This window comes from Lissotriton helveticus, chromosome 3_1 (genome assembly GCF_964261635.1).
Source record: "Lissotriton helveticus chromosome 3_1, aLisHel1.1, whole genome shotgun sequence".
NCBI lineage: Eukaryota > Metazoa > Chordata > Amphibia > Caudata > Salamandridae > Lissotriton > Lissotriton helveticus.
Window position 1 is genome coordinate 44345684 of NC_136061.1, and position 24313 is coordinate 44369996.

Here is a 24313-nt window from a genome sequence, read left to right on the forward strand (position 1 = left end):
TCCCCCTGCACTGGCGCTAATTACAGCTACCTAGCGCCAATGCAGGCACCCATCCACCATAGTGCAAGGGTTCCTTCTTTGTGGGAATGATTGTGTATGTGCAGGAAGGTGTCCTTTCCTGCGCATAAACAAACTTAAATGGTGATTTGTAACTTGCATGTGTGCTGCATTGGGCAGCACACCAAGAAGTTACAACTCGACATTTTTAAAATGATTGTTTACATGAAGGAAGTTGACACTTCCTGCACATACACAATCATGCATGGCGTTTTACTGTTTCTATGTGTGCTGCACAATGCAGCACACACAGAAACAGCAAAAACAAGGAGAAATAAAGCCTTTCTACTCAATTCACCATGTTCAGACCATGTTTTTTTTTGTCTTAATTTTGGTGCTGCGCCATTTTTATGCCACCCTTTTAAATATGGGGTAGCGTCAAAACCAATGGGTTTTGCTGCTGAACGCCCGACGCAACACCCTTTGCCCTTCCCTTTCATGCTAAGTTTAGCGTGAAAGGGTGCCTTATTCAAGGCTGGACTGGCTACCAGGCAGTTGTGTGGGATGATTTCTCCGTGATATGGGCGAATGTCATTGATGGGGACCTGCGTGCGCTTTGAAAAAAAAAAAGCAAAACGAATTTCGTTTTGCACACACAGGTCCACATCAATGAAAGCATCCCCCTGCTCGGCAGCACACACAACTGCCCGGTAGCCAGTCCGGCCCTGGCCTTATTTATAAGGTCATGTTAAGCCATGTTAAGTGGCTTAATGCTGACTTGCAAATAAGGCAAAGCTCTCATCGCCACTGGAACGTTAAAAGAAGTGAGCAATCCTGTGGCAATAGGAGCTCGTAAATAGGCCCCGTGGTCTTCTGTTTTCCTGGAATATCTCACTTTTCCTTTTTCTATCTGGCCCTTTCCACATGCCTTTCGTCTGGACACTGCTGATACCCTCGGAGGGAGACATATACTCCCTGGTAAGTCAGGAGGAAACAACACTTCCTATTATGTCTTATTAGGTAGAAGGTTTTCCTGTGCTACCACTCGCCTCTGGAATCAAATGCCAGACCATCTAAGGAACATATCCAATCACTTGGTTTTTGGAAAGTCTCTAAAAGCCTGTCTGTTTACCCTCCACTTGTAGCTTTCTTATCGGCTATTCCTTCCTTTATTTTACAGGCAGCGCCAAGACGCTTTGGGGCATACATCGCGCTATACAAAATGTATTCTAATTAATTTCCCACACACCACCGGAGTTATTTTTCACCTTCTTTTTTTTTTGTTGTTAAATTCTTTTTATTTGCATGAAAATCAAAAAGCTACCAGGTGACATTAGATACATGCACGATGACAAACAGTATGTTGGCACATTATAGAAAATAGTCTGGTAATTACTCACTTTTGCAAAAACAATTGATGGACAGAATGCAGAACAATGTCATACATTCACCCCAGTACAGTGATCTGGGTCTAAAACCATAGTTTTTTTGCTCACTATGCCGTTCCAGTTTGAACCAAGCCATACGCAAATCAGACTTGACCCTATGCCCGATAGGAACAGGCCAGCCCGAACTGCCAAGCCAGGCCCTCCCTGGACTGGAAACAAGCACCCTAGGACCGGTTTTGGGGTTTCACCCCTCTTCAGCCAGGATAGCTTGACTCCAGTGGTGTGGAGAGCACGGGACCCACGTCTGAGCATACCCGTCCCACTCGGGGTGACAAATGCAAAAAGAACAGTTGATGGACAGAATGTAGAACAACGTCATACATTCACCCCAGAACAGAGATCTGGGCCTAAATCCATTGATTTTTTTGCTCACCATGCCATTCCAGCTTGAACCCAGCCATATGCAAATCAGTCTAGACCGTGTGTCCGATGGGAACTCGCTTTTTCCCCATCCCTTGCCCCGTAACGCAACTCTTAGATCTGCAAGTATATCCATAACTTCCCGGCCCCAAGCGTTTCAAGCTACACTTGTCACAGGAGTACACATGTTTCCCTGACAGGCCTTCAACCTCCCCCACACCATAGTCCATTGATATGGGCACCTTCTACTTTCAAAGACTACCTTCTCCGCTGACTCATACACCAGTCCATATCTCTCTTCCAGTTCCTTAACTGGGGTGCAATGTCCACTCCCCAAAGTCTGGCTATGTTTCATTTGGCCACTATCAGTCCCAGTGTAGCCCAGAGATGGTTCATGCAGGTGAGATCTGGAGAGGGAGAGACGGTAGTGGTGTATTCAAAAGGAAAGAACCGCACATTCACTATTAACAATGAGATATACAATAAGTACTGGAAATGTAACAAATCTTCAGTTGCGAAGACGGAGTGCTGCACAGACCACTATCCCCCACTACCAAGAGAGATTAAATGACAATCAAAGATTGGCAAAATACAAATGAAGCAAGAGGGTCCAATCTAGCACATTCCTAACATCCAAATATACAAAGGCAAACTATTAAGCCTCCTGATCATTTCTTGATAAACAAAAAGTTTTCCAACATACGTGTGAGGGAGTCCTGCGTTTCGTGTATGCAGAACTTCTCAAGTGCTTTATTATAACACCCAGACCAGGATGCTTTGATTCCATATTCTTCAATACGTGGACTGTGACTTGACGTTCCGGATTTTCATTGTATATGGTTCCACATTTTAAATTGACATGTCTGGACAAACCCCGGTGTGACACACAACGTTATTTTTCGTCTTGCCTAGCCTTGAAAAAGTCTTTAGTACTTACTCCTAGTACTGACGAAACACGTGTCGGCTGTTTTTTGGTCAAGCATACTTCTATGGAATTTTGAATAAAGAACATGAGAAACTGAACTTTTTTGTCCATTTATGATGTCCAACCGTCACTGTTATTGGAAAACTTTTTGTTTATCAAGAAATGATCAGGAGGCTTAATAGTTTGCCTTTGTATATTTGGATGTTAGGAATGTGCTAGATTGGACCCTCTTGCTTCGCAGGTGAGATCTGCTTTGCCCAAAATGTGAAAGACACCATTTCGCCGAAGGCTCTAATACACCTCCACCCACACTCGCAAGTCAAACAATCACCTCCACCGAATATCTCTGCAGCACTGGGAAGCCCCACCCCATATGACAGAACGTCCATTCTTGTCCACACATTTTGGTGCAGTGCATCACGTCTATCTTAACCATTTTCACCAATGGTGTGGCTGAGTAATAACTCTTGTGGAGTATCTTTAGCTGCATGAGCAGACTCATGAGCTGACTGGCCGTAGCGGACACCGGGCAATCCCCCGGTGCAACGCACGGGTGGGGGGCAGGTTTGGGGCCCCTAGGGGCCGTTTTCGCAGCATAGCTGCAAAATCGGCCCTGTAACAAAATCGTCCGAAAACCGGCCCGGCAAAGAGCTCGGCGGCCCCTCTAACCCCCTGGGGGGCCCTGTCGAGCACTTTGCCTGGGCCGGTTTTGGTTCCCAGTCCTTCCCTGTGTATGAGGTGGAAACACGAGTGTATGGCCACCTCACGTGGAAAAGCCATGGCCTCAGGCCATTCGTTCTGCTCCACACCACCTAAACCCCTCTCCCAAGCTTCCCTCAGTTGGAGAAGAGCATCTGGAGAGCAATTTAACTATTTCTGGTATGTGAGCGGGATCGTCCTTTTGGGTAAATAGTCGTCCTAAGTCTGTCCTTGAGAGGGGTGGACTCAGGAAGGTCTTGTCTCTTCAGGATTGCTTTAAACAGGGCGTGACAGATTTGTAAATATCTATAAACTTCCGTGGGTGCCAACTGGTACCTCATACGTAGTTCTGAGTAGGGAGTACATCGCCATTTTTCCATAAATCTCCCACAATAGACAAACCAATAAGATCCCAATTATCATAGCCCATCTGTAGGGCCAGAGTGCCTATACGTGCTGTGTCCCATAAGGGAGTGGGCTGCGTAACCACCCCGCCCATGGCCGCTGAGTGCCACAGGGAAATAGTGACATCCATAAAGCCAAGCAGGGATGTGCGGATCGTCCCCCCATAGATAGCTCATGAATAGCCCCCGGCTGCATGTGTCTTCTGTCCATTCTTTAGGCCGGCTCGTCCCCCTGTAGGTGTGCCTCGCTGATGTAGGGAAGATCCCTAGACAGGATAAGTATGTAGCCAATTCTCGATAGGCTGCCGTGCGTTCCCGAGAGGTGCGTGTACTGCTGTGGGGTGGAAAGCGCACCACGTGTCTGTTAGTCCAAATGCTGACATAAAGTCAGCAAGTGGGCGCCATGTTGCTCTCTGGTGTCGAGAAGGACATCGCCTGGACCTCACAAATGGTGTTGGTAAAGTCCCCACCTAACAATAGGATGCCGTCGGGGAACTGGAGAAGAAACCACCCAAATCCTCGAATGCCGCGTCATGAAGCTTGGAAGAGATGTGGAGGAAAATGATATTAAGTGCCTTCCCATTGTCCTGTCAAGGCCACATAGCTCCCATTTGGATCTGGCCAAGTCCATTGCACTATTAGGGGGATTACATTTACGCATGAGAACTTCAACCCCTCTAGACCCCTTGTATATACCACATAGCCAACTATTTTGTACCTGTCTATGGCTCAACAGGAATTGCCTTCAAGGTGTGTTTCTAGCAAAAAAACAATTTCGGCTGAGTAATGTTTAAGATATTGCAAGACCATTCCCCATTTAACTTTGTCACCTAGCCTGTTGACGTTCAGGATAACACCCTGAAGCACCTACGTCAGCTGACAGGGGGGTCATCAGAGAGAGAAATCAGGAAGACCAGTGCTTATTTTATGCTGGTGGTTTCTGGTGCTCAGCACAGGCACCTAATTATCTGCACCTGCACTTATGACATTGTGGTGCTCTTTGTCTAATCTATGTCCTTATAGATCCCGGAATGTGGCCTCGGGTCTGGATTGAATCTCCTTATATGCAAGTTCAGCATTAACGGCAGCCTCGAGGATAAGAGACACCCTTCCTGACTTGCATATAAGGACATCCAATCCAGACCCGAGGCCACAGTCCGAGATCTATAAGGACATACATAGCAATTCCTGTCCCTTTTCTCCACCATCATGACTTCGCCTTGAATAAAGGAGCGAAACCAAGCTTCCACGCACGATGTCCCAATCTTCTTAACTACGATTTACGAATGGACAATCTTGGTAATTGTTTAGATCTACTTACCAAATGAAGAAATCTCCTCCAAATAGACTATGTGGAAACCAACCCTTCCCCCAAACAAGACCAAGACTAAAATCACTTTACTCCCTAACCATTTCAGAACGCTCACCCTGTCCTGAAGATGATCTAAAATAACTAAAGATCGAAACGTCGTCGACCCCCTGTTGAAAATCCCCCCAATTGTACATATTGTTTTGGATTTCCTTTTCTATCCGTGTGATATTTCGTATAGTGTCACTTTCACTCAGTCACGTTACGCACCCTCGTCACTTATGTGAGCTCCTGAACGTATTTGTGTAAATACTAATCTGCATATTACTGTGATTAAATATATACATGTTGCACTATGAATGCTGCTCCCCAACCGATTTATTCATTAGACAAAATAATATTTAACCTTGTGTTACTGGACCTAATTAGGCCTCCTCTGAACCACTGTCCCTCTCATAAATATTGTCACCCTTGTAGGAATGTGATAGTTGTTGTGTTGGTAGCACTGGTAGGGGCAATAGTTGGTGCAAGCTGCAGTGGCCTCTTGACGTGGGCCCTGGCATTTATTTTTAACAAATTAAGCACTGAACCCACAGTGGGGACCTCTCCAAACTGCAGAACAGGCCAGCACAGACCACCACAGTTGTCTACGGGACATCAGGACTAGCTAGTTGGGGTCTACACTGGGCTGCCCTGCTGGGGTAAGTAATGGCGAAAGGACAAGGGGACCCACAGTACAGTCCACCACCATGGCCATCTGGAGCGATCACTATTAGTCCAAAACTGCATAAAAAAGAAAAGAAAAACACATGAAATGAATAACACTACCCCCAAAACCATCCTCCCACCCTGCCATCCTGCATGAGGGACCTAAAACTGTCTGCTTCCCCAACTTTTCACAACGTGTCTCACCTCAAAGATAATATAAACTAAAGGAGGCTGTGGGTACCACCGTGGGTCCACGCAACCCCCCTTAGAATAGAGAAATTGTAATGTTACCACAGTTATAAACATACAAGGAGCCTCAGTGCTCTCACCTCTGGGATCTGCGATCAGTAATACTCAAGGGCAGATGCCTGGTGCCCCAGCTGCAGTTCAATGTATCTTGGCCTTTTCAGGGATAAGTACGAGGTGCCTCATCCACGATCTTCACTACCAAGGTCCAGTCGGGGAGGGGGAAGCCCCCTGGCAGGAACGGTGCCCCCCCCCGTCAGATCAGGGAGGTGTACCTAGTTGGTATCAGCCCCCAGCTCTTGCGTGACCTCTTCATACCTCTGCTGTTGCTTTGAGTGGTGACCTCGTCTTCCTCCAGCCACTCCCAGACCTCGTCCGGGTTGGTGAAGTACCAGGTCTTACCGTCCTCCATCACCCGCAATGTTGGCGAGAATATCATTTGGTATTTGAGGTTGCGCTGGCTCCTTTCTTTTTTCACTTCCAGAAAGGACCTGCACAAACGATGTGCTCAATGTGTAAAGTCTGGGGGAAAAGGTGATTGTAGCATTGTCACACTTGACCAGGGGTGCAGCTCAGGCAATTTGGTGGATTACCTCCTGGTCCCAATAGTTGAAAATATGAGCAAGGTTGGGACACGGGACTCTGGCTCTAGGGAGTACCTGGGACTCGTGTGTCCGTTCCACTTAAAAATATTTGGACAGACCCGAAGCTGGAAGTGTTTGAGCACTAGTTCCTCAAAATAGAGCCTGCCCCTCTGAGTGTTCTGGTACCCCAATAATTCGGACATTATGACATCAGGATCAGCCCTCAGAATCCTCAAGTTTGGCTGCCAGTAAATGGGAGATTGCACTCAGCAGTCTGACTTGGAGCTGCAGACTCTTAGGGCCTGATTTAGATCTTGGGAGACAGCTTACTCCGTCACTATGGGATTTATATTTGGACGCACAGGATATCCATCACCGTTGTGACGGATTAACCTGTCCGCCGAGATCTAAATCAGTAACATACAACAATGTCTCAATGGGTATTATTTAGTTGGCAATTTGTAGAAGATTATGCACAAGATATGTTGCAAAAAAGAAAGGGGCATTTTTAAGAAAAGGAGAAGGGAGACAATGAATCAAACAAAAATTTAATGTGCAAATTATTTTTCATATAATTAATAGATGAGTCAGAACAAACAGCACCTTGTTACATTAAATGTCATGTAACCTGTTACAAAACAATGCACAAGGGCATGTTTCAAGGGGAACGGTGCAAGTGACAAGTGAGGGGGGTTATACAGCAGGAGATCAGCGCAAAAAAAGCAATAATAGATACAAAGGACTCTAGTCGATGCCCATACTTGTGATACAATGATGAACAAAATTGGTATTTTGGGACCAGGAGGATGGCGCCTTAAGTTACACTGCAGGGTCGACGGCGTTTCGGCCTGTATTGATTTTAGGCCTTCATCAGGACCAGGTTACAAATTTATAAAAGTGCTCGTGCTGATAAGTCAAGGTAAGTTTAGCAGGTCTGCTGGCAAATTGCGTAGAAACTAGAGAAGGGGATATCCATGGCTACATTGGGGATTGAGTCTCGGGAAACTGCATGAGAAATTAAGGTTGAACGATCAATCGGATGATCTCAGTCAATGGAAGGGAGGGGAGTGAACGTGTGCAAAGAAAATAACGTATTTTCCTTGATTGTTTCTACAACAGGTTTAATTGCCACTTGTTAGTAAGGAAGCCAGGTATGTGCTCTCTATGTGTGAGGGCAGTATTACTTTCATGGGACTTTGAGAACAACAGATGGGCCTGGTGGCTTAATCACCTTTGGGTGAATTCAATACACCTAAAAAAATGTTTTGCAGAAGCGCATCACGTCCCCCATTTCAATATACATATGTTAACACTTCAATTGTGCATGTTAAGTGGTAGATTAATGTGGATACATATGACAGAGATTAGAATAATGGTCCAAATGAGTGTGCATGGATGGGTTTCCACCTACAAGACACACCGCTCTTCGTACTATGTAATTAGAAAACTGCAGCACCTCAATTACCGGTGCTCTGGGGATGGGTGTGTAGTTTGCACACTACAACCAGGTGTTTATTATATCTTTTAGCCCTGAAGAAGTCGCGGGAACTCTCTATTGAACGAAACACGTGTTGGCTGGGCAAAAGAAGCTAAGAAAATAAAGACTATCAAAAGAACTCTTGAGCATGAATTGTTAATATGAAATATGTTATGATCAAGCATGTGCTCGAGGTTTATGTTTGTAGCATTTAATAGATCTTTGGGATCTAATTTCTAGGGACAGGGTGATTCCTCCTTCCTTTAAAGCACAGGGATAGACACGGAGGCCTAGTGTATAAGTACATGAACTGTGAGCGCCATAATTAACCCAGTGTGTATTCACCCCATTGTATTTTTGTTCTTTGTTTTCTTTTTAAAGTCCTCCTCCTCCTCTTTATACACTCTCTCTGTTGTGAGTCTTGTTTCTATGTCATGTCTTCTTTCTTCTTCCCATAATGTTGTCCTTTTTTCTCTCTTTAGACTGGCTGTCGGCAAGTGAAATAAGGGAGTTGCCTACTAAGGATTGTTTTGTGCAGGTAAGTTTAGATTCTTTAACCCGTTCACTTCACAGGGGGATGTTGTGTTTATTTGAAATCCAGCACAATGAAAAGTAGGCATTGATTTGTACCTAGCACGCGGTCCTTTGTTTATTTGAAGTCAGTGTGGGGCTGCCTTCCTGTGGGAAAGGTGTGACCATTGCACAAGGCACCTTTGTCTTCTATGCTGTGTCCACTAACACTGTTCTTATGCCGTCTCCATCTTGGGTAAAGAAGGGTCAGCGCTCTATATATTTTCATTAAATGCGATCACAGTGGTTTGCACCGGTGATCTTGACAGCTGTCGAGCCTCTTTGAGCACCCTAAGTCCCAGACTTCCTTTTGACATAGAGGCATTAGGAATGAAGGTTCATCTAGGTGATGCTGGGCTGTATCATGAGAACATCCTTCATCCGTGCCCAGGCTCAGAACGGGTCTAGGCACCTGTTTTTTGCTGAAACTGTGCTGATTATAGCGCCTACTAGGAAGACTGAGTGGCTGTTGCCTACTCGGGTTTGTGAGCTCTGCTGTGTGCAGTTAGTTCATTCACCAACACGTAGAGTTTTTAAATTAATATATATGTTCAAATCAGCGCAGAGATTCCTTCTGGGCCATGTTCATGTTATGGCCACTGCCCTGACCCTTTTGTATACAGGGATGTGGCTCATATAGGCCGCGCGCTTTTCATGACATCATGATACAAACTGAACAAAAGCAGTGTTTTATGGGAGGACACTGATCCTGGAGGCATTCCTAGGCACAGTGGCATTTGTTGTCATAATCCTAATCATTCAGAAAGCAAAGTTCTGTCCTGCTCTGAATGAGTGAGGTTGGCATCTTGGAGACGACACTTGCCCTGAACTGAGACACTGCTCAGAGTTCATGCTGCCACCACACAGGCACATACAGTACCCAGTGAGCTGAAGCCATGTGAAGTGGGCCCTGCTCCCATACACGAGTGGAACTAGGTCCGGCTGGTCTCGGGACCTTGCAAATGGTCAAAAGTCATATTAGTTAACTTACAATGGCTCGGGTGGGTCATAGCATTAACTAACACGCATCACAGAAAAGTGCTGCACTTATAATGTATAACAGCCAAGCAATAAAAACATTACACATGAGGCGAATTCCAGTGCTTTCAGGTTTCTACTGAAAAGTAAATATTCCCTTCAGTGGTGTTATGCTGGTTATAATCGGTTTTAACTGAAACCCTTGAATCCTAGGTATATTATACTATGGCATGCCTCTTCAGAGGTAGGCTGGTTACTGACCAGAGCTGGTTACGATGTCAACGTCCAATTGCTGACTTTTTGCTTTTGCCCAGACATTTTTTCCTAACCGCAGGGTGTATTTTATGCACCATCAAACATGATCAAATTGCAGATTATACCTTCTCGTCTGGTGGCACTTCTTGGCTGCGTAAAAGACGCTTGTGGGTGCTGTCAGTGCTTTACAGCACCAGCACTTTCGCTGCCCTAAAGGAGGGCGGCGCTGGAATGGGGTGAAGGTGCCTGCACCGAAGATGAGACAATGATGGCCATGCGTGGCTGATTGTAAGGACACATAGACCCATATGCGTCACTCATGTCGCGCCCGCATGACCCAAAATACATGGGGGCCCTTTAGACCATATTTAACCGTGGATGATATTGGTGAGAGGCGAAAGTCAGTGTGAAGGTTCATATTTCTCTTTCACGGCAGGTGGTCCGGAGGGAGGGGGCACACTGGAGCGCGCACAAGGATGGGACTTCTCAAAGGTGGCTGGGGGAGAGGGTTGTGTGTCTGAGATGATAGGACGGGCCATGGCTGGGTCATTGCGGGTGGGGGGAGGAAAGGCCCCAGCACTACTCAAACTGGGATGTATGACATTACAACACATGCTTTTACATCGCATGCCTTTACAACGCGGTATTTACAACGAATACCTTTACAACGCATAATGCTTTTGGGCGCTGGATAGTGAATAGTTTAATTTACTATTCCAACTCCAGTCCCCGTGGATAGTAGGGAAGGTGTTGGATAGTACATTAAACCTATTCCCTATCCTAGAGCGCCCCCCCAGCGCAATGCGTTGTAATGGTTTGCGTTGTAAAAGTTGCGTCGTAAAGGCACTGCGTGGTAAAAGTTGCGTTATAAAGGATGTTTACCCTCAAACTGTGTATTGGGAAGTGCATGGCTGTGCTCTCTTGTTGCGAGCCTTGACTACTCGAAGCCAGTTTATTTATTCCCCGTCCACATGAGCCTAGATCTGTGAGCTCAATTATAATGTCCCGTCTCAATTTGTTAGAATCCCCTGAATGTAATTTTGTAGAAATATATAAGTACAATTAAAAAAAAACACTAAGAGAAGCTAAATTGGTTTACTAGGGCAAAGTTCTACTCTTTATCGACCTATGCTCCAGGTCAGTTTCCCAAGAGCGCGCCTCGGACGCGGCCGTGCGCGCCCCGTGGACTAGCATTGACGTCACCAGTGCTTTAATGTGCCTTTGTCCTTTTCATCACAACTTCTAATCATTTTCACACATGTTTGACTTTTTTGTCATCACTAAACTTCATTCATTTTTTACAAACAGGCTTCTTGTGTGTTTTGTTTGCTTAATGTAATTTAATGTTGTTTTACTGGCGCTACAAATACTTTGCCACGCCTTTCTCTTAGGAAAGCCGTTGGCCAGCACCTTCCAGGGGAACCTGCTGTTTACTTCTGTTACTAGGTTACTTAGCTTTGTAGGAACGCAGACCCACTACTTAAAATCCAGTTTCTCAAACAGCCTGTAAAATACATCACTCTCGTGCGGTTGGAGTCGGGGGCGGTGTAGGGTCAGAAAAACAGGTGCAGGCATCAAAATAAAAGTGTCCCCGACAGTGAATCAGATAGCTAACAAGCATTTACAATGCAATGGTCTCTGCAATATTATAGGTAGAGCTATTGGTATTGCTCATTATTTTTTTAATATCTTGTTTGTATCCCTAAATAAATGGCATTGTCATTTCTATTGGCATTAGCTTTTTTTTGTATATGTGATACCTATTGCATTAGCAGAGAGAGAGTGAGGTATTGAAATAGAGGGAGTGTGAGGTAGTGAGAGAGTGAGGTATTGAGATAAGAGAGAGTGAGTTAGTGAAAGAGTGAGGTAGTGAGGGAGAGGGATGTTGTGAGGTAGTGAGATATAAGCATAGAGTGATGTTGTGATGTAGTGAGATAGAGAGAGAGGTAGTGAAAGAGAGAGTGAGTTAGTGAGATAGAAAGAGTGAGGTAGTGAGGGAGAGGGATGTTGTGAGGTAGTGAGATATAAGCATAGAGTGATGTTGTGATGTAGTGAGATAGAGAGAGAGGTAGTGAAAGAGAGAGTGAGTTAGTGAGATAGAAAGAGTGAGGTAGTGAGATAGAGAGTGATTGAGGTAGTGAGTTAGAGAGAGAGAGAGTGAAGTTGTGAGGTTGTGAGCTAGAGAGTGAGGTAGTGAGAGACACATGCACCAAATGCTACACACCGCTTGTGGACTTTGCACGTATGACGTGGAGCCGAGATAGGATGAACAATATTGGATGGTCATATTTGCAGAGCTGTCACACATGACTCACATCATAATCACACCCTCACCAGAACGAGCGCTCTTAGGTTATGTACATGACATCCCTAAAACCTCACGCCGCTTTGAGGCAGCAAGCACTCTCCTACACAAAAAAAGCAAGGCTTAACAGCTTAATCCACTGTAACACTAACTGTGAGCTATACGCTAACTGGCAACCAATAGCATGTAGACCTTGTGACACATGGCAGCCATTGCGAGAAGAACTCCTTACGTTGGAAAACACCACTAGCTCCCCATCTTAGCAAAGTCACTCCCTCTCAACACCTAAGAGGATATGCCAAGTAACGTGCCATATGACGGACCTGCTTTAAAAAAACAGATTACTTTGCAGGTCTGCTGTGGAGCGAGCCCCAGAAACGTGCGGTTCTCTGGACCCACTGGGCACATGGCGTGAGTGTGAATAGACAGAAGAGTGGGGTAAGGGGGGTGAAATGTACTGCCTATTCATGTACTTGTAAAAAATTAAGACAATAACAGGGGAAACTTCGGAGGACAGAGTAAGCAAAATGAGGCAAAAGTCCTAAAAAAAGCCACAGAATAATCTGTTCAGTGTCAAATGACATCAAGAGTGTTCCACCTCATGCTTGCCAACATTCTGATACTCAAATAAGAGAATGATTCATTTTTCAATTCCACGAAATACCATAACTAGAATTAATGCCGCATTGTGTGCGGTTCTCCTCACAGCATGGATCTAGCGCATACCTGTGCAGTGCAACAGATGGCACATTTATCGCTAGCATAGAGTATGCAAGGAAAGGGAGCATGCTTTCTTACAAACCGGGGCGGGCTGCAGATTAAAGATTTTAGGACTTACCAAGGCGATCCCTTTCCTGCCTGCTACTTACTTGTGGGTGCCACGTGGTCTACGGGTTTACCAAGGTTTACTTGGTGTTTAAGAGTGTGCGTGGAGGCTGGTGTAAGCAATGACGCGGGGGAAAGATGCTCTGGGTGCAGGAAGTGTCATGGAAAGGGTGAGCTGCTAGAGGGAAGACAGTCGGGAAACACATGCACTCTTATGGAGTGTTAGAACCTAACTAAATCAATGTACCTCAAGAATCATGTGGCTAGTGGGAGGACACTTGCCACCAACCGCAAACTGTATGGGAGTGACCGCACAGATAACCAATTGTAACTAATGGGTGGGCTGTAAACCTGTTTCAATATTTTTCTTTTTAATTACAAGAGATTTTGCAAGCGCTCTGCAGGCGAAAACTAAAAAGCAGCGCTCCAAGGCTGCAGCGCGCTTACAGAGGTGCGGAAGGCCAAAGGTGAGAGGGCAGGCGAGGAATGAGGTACACTGGCACAGCAGGGCATGGCTCCCACCACAAACAGCTTGAGAAGCTGATGGGCAAGGGTGAGGAGCACAAGGGCAGGGACGAATGCACAGGCAGAGCAGTGTACATCTCCCAGAACTGCAACAGGAGATGCCGAAGGGCAGGAATAGAGCTGCACCGAGATCAAAATGGGGGTTTCAGCGATGGGGGAAAAAAATAAAAAAACAAAATCAGAGAGTGTCAAGCAGGTCAGGGTAGTGGGAGAGGGAGCCGTGAGAGTTGGATGGCCAGGACGGAGACAACTTTCAGAGCGTTACCCTTACCGTCAGTCGAACCTCGGCGGCGCAGCCCTGTCCACGGTCAGCAGGAGGCTGAGAGGGGCATGCCTCTGCTTTGCTGCACAGCTCTCCGCCGGGACTGCTTCCGTGCACTCTGCTGCACAGCTCTCCGGCCGGCCGGGGGGGACAGGTCCCGTGCACAGTATCTGCTGTACCCGCCTGGAGAAGGAGAGGTCCGGTGCACGCCTCAGCTTGGGACACAACACAGCTCTCCCACAGAGACAGTGCTGCGCACACTGCTGCCTCTGAGTGAAGTGCAGCTTTTCTTCACAGACCAGCACTTTGCTCACAGATGGGACGGCGGCTGGCTCCTTCTCCTCCGCGGCGGGACTTCCGGCTTGCTTGTAGGCCGGCCTCCGTCCTCTCTCCGTTTGCCTGTCTTCCTGCCTCAGGGGTCCGCCAATAGCAGCGCGGCCCCGAGCAGGAAAGCGGGTGCAGCGTGTGGGAATCCCGGGCCCGGCGGTGAAGTCTTTGGCAATGCCGGGTGGGCACCGGCCTTAAATTAAACGGCGATGTCCCTGGCAGGGTGGGCACATGCCAGGGGACCCGAAAATCGCCAAGGAGCGGGGCAAATGCACGGCACAAACGGGGGCAGAGGCAGAGGCTCAAGTCTCACCCTCACTGCGGGGAAAGGAAAATGGCTGCCACAGGGTTCCGAATTTTTCGGAATCGGGGGCGTGGTTTTGCTGTTTTGAGTGACGCATGACGTCACTGTCTAAAGAACAGCAAAAATTACGCCCCCGAATCCGAAAAAGACGGGGCTTGTTTGGAGTGACGCATCTCTCCTCCAATGGCTGGCCTTCGTTTAGGAAGCCAGCCAATGGAGGAGAGACGGGGCAGGAAGGCGGGACCTACAGCGCTACTAAGAATCATTAAATCTCCGGCCTAAGACTGCGCAAGCGCAGCCTTTAGGCCTTCGACCTAAAAAGTGGTGCACGCGTGGAAATCCGTGCAGTTTTGAACTTGGAGAGACAGGCTGTGAGGTGCTTTGCAAGGTGTGGGAGTCTGCATGGGTCCGTGTTTGCTACAGTCAATGTTTGAAGCTCTCACCCTACAAACCTCGCTACACGCGCTGCCTTTCAGCCTGGAGGGGCTGCTGTCCTCCCAGCTCGGGGTCCCCTCTGAGTAGACACACACTACGCAAACCATTGCAATGCGATTGCGAAACACTGCTTTATCGAAACAGGTAATAAAAAACAGAGTATAATGAGCCGGGGCAGGGAGCCCTGACGTCACCCGACTGCCTATGTCAACACTTACCATAAAGACACATTTGAGGGGAGGCGAGGGGGAGGGGTTTAGGGTGCGCACACGACAGCTGCAATATTATGATGACTATACCCACAGATGAAGACAACTCTGAATGCAACGTGTCTATGATTGTTAAACATCTTTGAGCCGTGTCAGTCTATGGCTACGGTCACAGTTACTGCCGTTGCCGCGGTGCATGGCTGGCTGCAGAGGGCTTCAATCCAGAGACGTTCTAAGGCTTGGGCACAGTGGGCCCTGGCCCCGGGCCCCAGCCTTTCAGGGGGGGCCCTGATAGAGCCAGCTCTGTTCTGTAGAGAGTCTTCACCTGGTGGGCTTGAATCGTTTTTAAACAGAGTGTTGTAAATAGCGTTTTTTCTATCATTTATTTTTAATGTGTAAGAGTCTATTACAGAAATTTGGCAGACAAAATGTGTTTATGTTTCACTCAACATTCATATAAAAAGTTTATTTTATATCAATACAGGACCTCACATAGGAGAAAAGAGGCGTGGCAGAGATTACTTGCAGTAATATTAGTGAACTGCCGCTGCGCTACAATAATAAAAGCACACTTCACTACCCATGAATTGCAGATGTACACACATTGACAGTTTGACGAAAGAGAGCAGGAAAAAGCTGAAACTGGATTATAAAATCAAAGCTGGCCCGAACAGGGGCCCCAAAATTCTTAAACGTCCCTGCTTCAATCTGTGACACACTCTGGAAAAGGTCATTGTCTGCCGTGCTTTGGGGGTGCCGCCGCCCTTGTCCCCAGGCCCCGTGGGTTCCTCCAGTCCAGCGCCGAGGTGCTCCTGGCTGCTAGCGCCTTAAAGAGCACAGTGCCTTCAGGAGCCAGAGGGCGCTAGGACCCGGGGGACACAGGCTGTAGGCGGCGCTAGGACCCAGGGGCTCCTTGGTGCAAAACATGCCGAGTCACCCTAACATTGCATGCCTGTGAGAGCAGGGATCTGTTGTGAGTGCTGCTGAGCCCTGCCTGCTGCTGCTGCACCCCTGACTGACTGACTCACTGACTGTAGGTAAGTTAGGGTCCCTCTATGCACTCTTCCCTGAGGGGTCCTCGACCACCGTGCACAGAGGCGCAGGGTCAGGGAGGAGCCCTGGCGCTGAGCCCTGCCTGCTGCACCCTGACTGAGTGACTGCCTCCTGGTAAGTCCGGAGGTCTTCCTGCCCCCTGGTGAGGGTCCCTCCATGCACTGCTCCCTGGTGAGGGTCCCTCCAATGCCCTGCTCCCTGAGGGGTGCTCTTCTAAAGCGCATAGAGGTGCAGGGCCAGGAAGGGAGCGCTGGTGCTGCTGAACCCATTGACACCCTGGTCAGTCCGGAGGTCCCTACAGCCCCCTGGTGAGGGTCCCTTCATGCACTGCTCCCTGGTGAGGTCCCTCCAATACACGGCTCCCTGAGGGGTGCTGTACTACAGCGCATAGAGGTGCAGGGCCAGGGAGGGAGCGCTGGGGCTGAGCCCTGCCTGCCGCTGCACCCCTGAGTCCGGAGGTCCCTCCTGCCCCCTGGTGAGGGCCCCTTCCCCATGCCCTGCTCTCTGGGGGTGCTGTACTACAGCGCACAGAGGTGCAGGGCCAGGGAGGGAGCGCTGGTGAGGGCAGAGGGGCACTGACTTCCTTTGTGAGAGCGGCCGTGCCACAGCACAATGGTGCAAGATCACACCAGGCGTCACTCGTGGCCGTGACGCTGCAGGTTTCTGTTGTGTAACGCTCAGCCCTTGAACCTGGGGGAGGGCGGATTCGGCCACTAGAGGGAGATGATGGTCTGTGAATATATGAAGCCCCGTGTTCGCAGTTCAGCATGAAATGTGAAGGTCTGTAGAGCAGTCTAATTGTGCTTTGTCAGAATGTGAGACCCTGGGGACAGGACTGACGTGCGCTGGCTCGGCTGCGCTGTGCAAGAGGCTCGGGCCAGGATTGAGGTGCATTGGAGGAGCTGTGAGTCAAAGGTCAGGATTGAGGTGCATTGGTGGAGGCGCTGTGAGTCAGAGGTCAGGACTGAGGTGCATTGGTGGAGGCGCTGTCAGTCAAAGGTCAGGACTGTGGTGCATTGGTGGAGCTGTGAGTCAGAGGTCAGCACTGAGGTGCATTGGTGGAGCTGTGAGTCAAAGGTCAGGACTGAGGTGCATTGGAGGAGCTGTGAGTCAAATGTCAGGACTGAGGTGCATTGGTGGAGCTGTGAGTCAGTGGTCAGGACTGAGGTGCATTGGAGGAGCTGTGAGTCAAAGGTCAGGACTGAGGTGCATTGGTGGAGCTGTGAGTCAAAGGTCAGGACTGAGGTGCATTGGAGGAGCTGTGAGTCAAAGGTCAGGACTGAGGTGCATTGGTGGAGCTGTGAGTCAGTGGTCAGGACTGAGGTGCATTGGAGGAGCTGTGAGTCAAAGGTCAGGACTGAGGTGCATTGGTGGAGCTTCAGTTAGTTACATTAGATACATTTTTACTCTGTTCTTTGTAATCGGGCCTTGTCACGCCATTGCTGTTCCATTTCTGTATTTTGTGGCGCCTGTGGGGGGGGTGATGTCTTCGTGGCGCTCCAGTATCACTGTGCTGTGCCATCCATCCACGTGCAGTTCTAGCGATTTCCTGCCAGTCGTACATTTCTTATTGTGTCACTTGTGCCCCGCCGTCTTCACGCTCCACTTGTATTGCCTTCTTTGTAATGTGATGCCCTCGCAGTGTGTTGCAGCAGCTGTGGGCATTGTGCCCTGTCACCAGGTGTCTCCACGATGCTCTTGTGCCAGTTGTAGATGTTGCTCCGTGCCACGCGTTGCCGGGTTTCGTAATGTGTTATGTATTGTGTCGGGTGTGACGTGATGTCCTCATGCGGTGCAGGTTGTACACGTTTGTGTCTCGCCCCCGTCGTTGTGTCTCGGGAGGCTCATATTCAAGTGTTAGATTATTTTGTGCCCTTTGTGGGGTGTTCATGGCGCTGTTGTAGCAGTTACATGTTTAAGCGCTATCATCCACGGGGGTAGGGGCGGGGGCACCCCCTGGAAGTTGTTGAACAGGGTGTATTCAGAGGGCCTGAGACAAAGCAAACTCCTTACGGTGAACACCCTAAATATCGAATCCAAAATATAGACTGCCCAGAATATCGAATTAAAAATATAGAGAGTCCAGAATATTGAATTACCAAAATATAGTTGGATAGAATATCGAAATTGAGATAAGAAATATCGATTTCCATAATATCGAATTTAAAATATTGTTTTCCATAATATAATTTTTTTTTACTGTTATGTATGCTAGTATATGTGTTAAAATGTATATTATTTTTGTAATGTATGTTTAATTTTTTTTAAAGTAATGAATGTTATGTTATTTAATTTTTGCGTAATTTAATTTCGTAGCGGGTTGTGGGTTTATAGGGGAATAGGGTGGGAAGTAATTTAATTATAGTAAATTAAATACTAGTTTTTATGAATTATTTTTAATTTAATTTTGCGTTTTCGTTCTTTAGCGGGTTGTGGGTTTATAGGGGAATAGGGTGGGAAGTACTTTAATTGTAATTAAGTAAATATGTATTTTTATTTATATGTAATGATAATTAATTAATTGTTAATTAATTTGTATTGGTAATTTTAATTAATTGTTTAATTGATAATTATGTTAATTGTTTTAATTTATTATTTAGAGTGGGTTGTGGGTTATAGGGAAATAGTGTGGGAAGTAATGTAATTGTAATTAAATAATTATTTCTATTATGTTTGTGTATTGATCATTTATTGTTAATTAATACAATTAGTCATTTTTTTTATTACTTATTACATTTTGAAAATTAATTGGTTGTTAATTAATTATAAATAGGTAATTATTTTTTAATAAATAACATTAATTGGTATTTATAAATAATTATTAAATATTTTGTAATTGGTAATTAATTTTAATTCTTAAATTGGTATTGAAAATTAATTTATTCTTATTTAAATATTACTTTCCCTACTGTTGCACACTCTGGAGTGGGAATAGTAATTTTTACCCCTACGCTATCCAACGCTTTCCCTACGGTTGCACTCTCTGGAGTGGGAATAGTAATGTTTACCCCTGCTCTATCCAACGCTTTCCCTACTGTTGCACTCTCTGGAGTGGGAATAGTAATATTTACCCCTACGCTATCCAACGCTTTCCCTACGGTTGCACTCTCTGGAATGGGAATAGTAATTTTTACCCTCCCGCTATCCAATGCTTTCCCTACGGTTGCACTCTCTGGAATGGGAATAGTAATTTTTACCCTCCCGCTATCCAATGCTTTCCCTACTGTTGCACTCTCTGGAGTGGGAATAGTAATGTTTACCCCTGCTCTATCCAACGCTTTCCCTACTGTTGCAATTTCTGGAGTGGGAATAGTAATTTTTACCCTCCCGCTATCCAATGCTTTCCCTACTGTTGCACTCTCTGGAGTGGGAATAGTAATATTTACCCCTACGCTATCCAATGCTTTCCCTACTGTTGCACTCTCTGGAGTGGGAATAGTAATATTTACCCCTACGCTATCCAACGCTTTCTCTGTTGCACTCACTGGAGTGGGAATAGTAGTTTTTATACACCCACTATCCATCGAATTCTCTAATATTGTACTTGTTCGAGTGTGAATACTCATTTTCAGCCTGATTCATCAACGGGACGTTTTGCGTGGCCCTAATAGCGATTAATAGCGACTCGCTATCAAGGACACGCAAAACGGTATTCATGATAAATTTAGAGAAAGTAAAGCGAATCGCAGGCGGCCGCTAATACCGGTTGCGATTATCGAAAATAGCATAAAATACGCTATTACCGGCTACATCCGTGTCGGAATTGCGAATTCTCTAATAGCGAGTTCGTCAATAGCGGGACAGCAAATAGCGCGAGATCGGGAAAACGGGAAGTCGCATGTCGAGCACAGCGATGACATCACAACCAGGAAGCAGCCAGGGCCCACCCCCATTCACCACAGTGAGGCAGACCTCGAGTCAGCAACTGGGAGAGCTCCTGCAATTCTGTTTGGATACAACTCAGAAAGTACAGTGCAGCAATGTCTGAGGATGCAGTTCCTGGGCCCAGCAACACCACAGGGCGGAAGAGAAAGTTAAAATTCTCCGAGCAGGAGCTGGAGCATTTAATAGAAGGGGTGGTGGCCAACCACTCAAAACTGTTTGGGAAGGACTCTAGGAGGGTGGCGGAACAGGAAAAACGCAGGATCTGGCAGGGTATAGCGTCCACGGTGAACTCCGTGGGTGTGGCTGATAGGTCACTGGACGAACTAAAAAAACGCTGGTACGACCTCCGAGGTCGTGCCAAAGAGAGGGTGGCTGAGCGCCTTGGAGAGTCATCGGGCACTGGAGGGGGAGAACCTACAGTCCCTCCAAACATCCCCATGGAGGACCAAGTAGAGAACACCCTGGAGACAGAGGCGGTCATCGGAGTGACTCATCTGGACTCATCCCGCCCCACCCAAGACAACCAAGGTAAGTGGCATGCGACTGCGACCCTGTCCCCTATGAATGTCCATGACCAATTAGCCTCCCATATTGTTCCATAGTCATGCCATCGTTCCACATCAGGTAATGCCCTGAAGCATTGTGGGACATGTAGTGTGGCCACAATGTAGATGTACCACAATGCAGCCAGACAGGTTCCAAAGTACGCAAAGCCATAGCCAGTCAGGGAATGTCACCCAGCATGCATGTAGCAACTGCACGTGTGACAGATACATGCAACTAATGAACGTCCACTTCCCCTCACAGGTGGTGCAGACAGCAGCGACAGCGAGAGGCTGCAAATAGATGAGGAGGCACAGGATGAGGAGGAGGTGCCGCCACATACACAGCCACCAGCCCCTGCCCCAGCAACTACTCCCGCAGCCAGGTCCACCACCAGTGTGCCTCCTGCGTCCGGCGCAGCAACTACTCCCGCAGCCAGGTTCACCACCAGGGTGCCTCCTGCGTCTGGCGCAGCAACTACTCCTGCAGCCAGGTCCACCACCAGTGTGCCTCCTGCGTCTGGCGCAGCAACTACTCCCGCAGCCAGGTCCACCACCAGTGTGCCTCCTGCGTCCGGCGCAGCAACTACTCCCGCAGCCAGGTCCACCACCAGTGTGCCTCCTGCGTCCGGCGCAGCAACTACTCCCGCAGCCAGGTCCACCACCAGGGTGCCTCCTGCGTCTGGCCCAGCAACTACTCCCGCAGCCAGGTCCACTACCAGGGTGCCTCCAGCCCCTGCCGCACCAACAACGCCTGCCGTGACACCACCAGCAGCTGGTGCTTCAACATCAGGGCCTGCGACAGCGGCAACACAGCGGCCACCCACTGTGTCAGGCCAGCAGAGCATGCGTGGCAGGCCTCGCCTGCAGACCAATGCACCTATCAGCAGGAGGGGGAATGGACAGGAGCTGGTGAGAGTGAGCGTGGAAAGACGCATGCTCCGTATACATCAGCTGCAAGCACACCAGCAAGGTGCCATACAGCTACAGCTGTACAACATTGGGCGCAATGTTGCCGGAGTGGGGGACCGGATGGACCGCATGACGGCAGCCATGGAAGGTGTGGGGGAGGGAATGGCCAGCATGACTGTAGCCATGGCAGGTGTGGGGGAGGGTATGGCCCGCATGACTGCAGCCATGGAGGCCAGCACTGCTGCAAATACATCGCAGCGCAACGCAGCACGCCGCCGCCACCGGCAGCTATTGACCCGGCTGACCGCCTACACCAGGTCCAATTATATCATAAGCAATGCCACATCACAGTTGTCGCGGCGGTCCCTTGCGCAGCAGCAGCAGCTCATCCAGTGCTGCGAGGATGTGGCCAGGGTATTTGAGCACCTGACCAGTGCCGTGACAGCACTACACCCTCCTGCTCTACCTGCCACTGTTGGGGGTGATGATGCCAGTGAGGGGACATCGAGTGTGAGCAGCCACTCTGCCTCACACGTAGGGGCACTCAGGCGCAGCACCAGGCCCACAGCAGCTGCACGTGCCTTGGATGAGGATGAGCCACAGAGGCGCTTGGGTGGTACGCGCAGGAGGCGCACATGACTTCATATGACTCTTACAGGCACAGGCTGAGTATAAGCCTGCCCTGTCCTTTCACACAGCAGTATGCTGAAATACTGTTAGCAATGACAACATTTAAAGTGGTACCATTATTGTGAATGAAACAATAATATTTATTTTAGCAGCACACATTGGCGTAGTGTCATTATTACTTTTTGCATGCATTTGTGATTTGTGGGGTGAGGGTGCATTAGAAACTGTTCAGTGTGATGTGGTTGCGACGTCTGTGGCCTTCAGCTGGATTCTCCCCGCGTGCATGGCGCGCATGTGCAGGTGGCCGGTCGTCCCCTTCAGATTCACTGCCAGAGATGTCGACAGGTATCCGGCGCTTGGTTGCAATGTTATGTAGTATTGCGCAGACAGCCACAATGCGGCAGCACACTGCAGGACTGTAATACATGGCCCCACCTGTCTTGTGCAGTATGCGGAACCTGCTCTTGAGCAGCCCAAATGTCCTTTCTATACAATTCCTTGTCCGAATATGTGCAACATTGTAGCGCCGTTGCTGGGGTGTAGCAGGGTTGAGGTATGGGGTGAGGAGGTAATCACGGAGGGCGTAGCCACTGTCACCTGAATGAGAGGAGCAGAGGGTGAGTGCCTGTGCTGCGCTGCTACTTCATAGCAATGTGACATTGTCGACAAAGTGTACTTACCAAGTAGGTGTCCTTCCCCAAAGTCTCCCCTGGCCAGTTGTGTGTGGAGGCCGCTGTGCCGGAATATATAGGAGTCATGGGTACTCCCTGGGTACTGGGCCACAATGTCAGTGATGTATGTCTTGGCATTGCAGACCATCTGTATGTTGAGGGAGTGGTACGACTTGCGATTGCGGAACATATACTCCGTGGCAGCTGGTGGGCAGATGGCTATGTGGGTACAGTCTATGCATCCGAGTACATGTGGAAAATGGGCTACATTGTAGAATTGTAGCTTTGTCAAGTCCAATTCCTGTTGGCTGGTGGGAAATTTGATGTGTCGGTGTAGCTGGGTAAGCATAGCGTCAACAAAAGTCTTGAGGCAGCGTGACATTGTGGGCTGGGATATCCCCCCAGCAGCCGCTACTATCCCCTGGAAGCTCCCAGAGGCCAGGAGGTGCAGGCTACACAATACCTGCACATGTGTAGGCACCGCATTGGTACGCCTTGTTGGGTGCTGCATCAGGGGGTCAAGGTCGTGTATTAGCTGGATTATCATTTCCCCATTCAGCCTGTATTTTGCATATATCTGCTCTCTGGTTTGGCCCAGCAAGGTGACCCGCTGGCGGAATATCCTCTCCTGGATCTGGCCTCTCCTCCGTGCTGCTCGCTGTAGCCTTCGCCGCCTGACGACCATGTACATTCCAGGCATTGTGGAACTCCTAATGCTGCTGCTGATTGTCCTTATGTGTGATTGGTCAGGCCTGAACCTGTTCCTGATTGGCCAACGGTTTTTTGAAAAATATTTTTGAATGGCTTTTATGGTTACCACCTGCTTTGAGTTGTCCTTAATTTGCGCCGCGCAAACTGCGATTTTTGGGTTTTTCGCTATTTGCGGTTTTTCATGAATACCGATTGCGATTGTATAGCGAATTTGCAATTTATTTCGCAGGATCCGTGGATTGTCGCATTTTCCAATTCGCTAATGCTCTCCTACCGGGATTCTGCGATTATTATTGCGAATTCGCTATTATGTGTTTGCGACTTCATGTTGAATGCCGATTACGGACATTGCGCCCGCAATTGCATTTTCGCAGCGATTGCGGGCGCAATTTAGCTTGATGAATCAGGCTGTTTATTCCTTAGCTATGTAATGTTTTTAATTTTGTTATATTTTTTAATGTAGTGTAAATTATTAATTAACATAAAATTATAACTTTAGTTAAATTAATTATTATATATTATTTATTTTTATATATAGATATGTTTATTTATATATATGTAAATATATTTATAATGATGCTCTAAATATTTTATAATGAAGATTAATAATTATTTTATAATAAGTAAATATATGTTAAAAAAACATTTTTACAGTACATTTATTTTTACACTTTAAGCTTTTTTACACTATTTTAACTGTTTTATTTAATTGTGTTTATTATTTAACTACTTTTATATTTTAATACATTTAAAAAAT

General features: G+C 47.6%; 1 protein-coding gene across 5 annotated transcripts in view; it reads left to right on the plus strand.

Annotated features, from left to right (window-relative positions):
- Nucleotides 1–24313, plus strand: part of ABCB6 (ATP binding cassette subfamily B member 6 (LAN blood group)) — a 306484-nt gene that overhangs the window by 92826 nt on the left and 189345 nt on the right. The window contains exon 2 of one of the 5 annotated variants that reach the window (XM_078679195.1): nucleotides 8640–8695. The gene's annotated coding sequence lies outside the window, so the exon portion shown is untranslated. The other 4 variants (XM_078679194.1, XM_078679196.1, XM_078679197.1 and 1 more) reach the window with 4 other exon arrangements.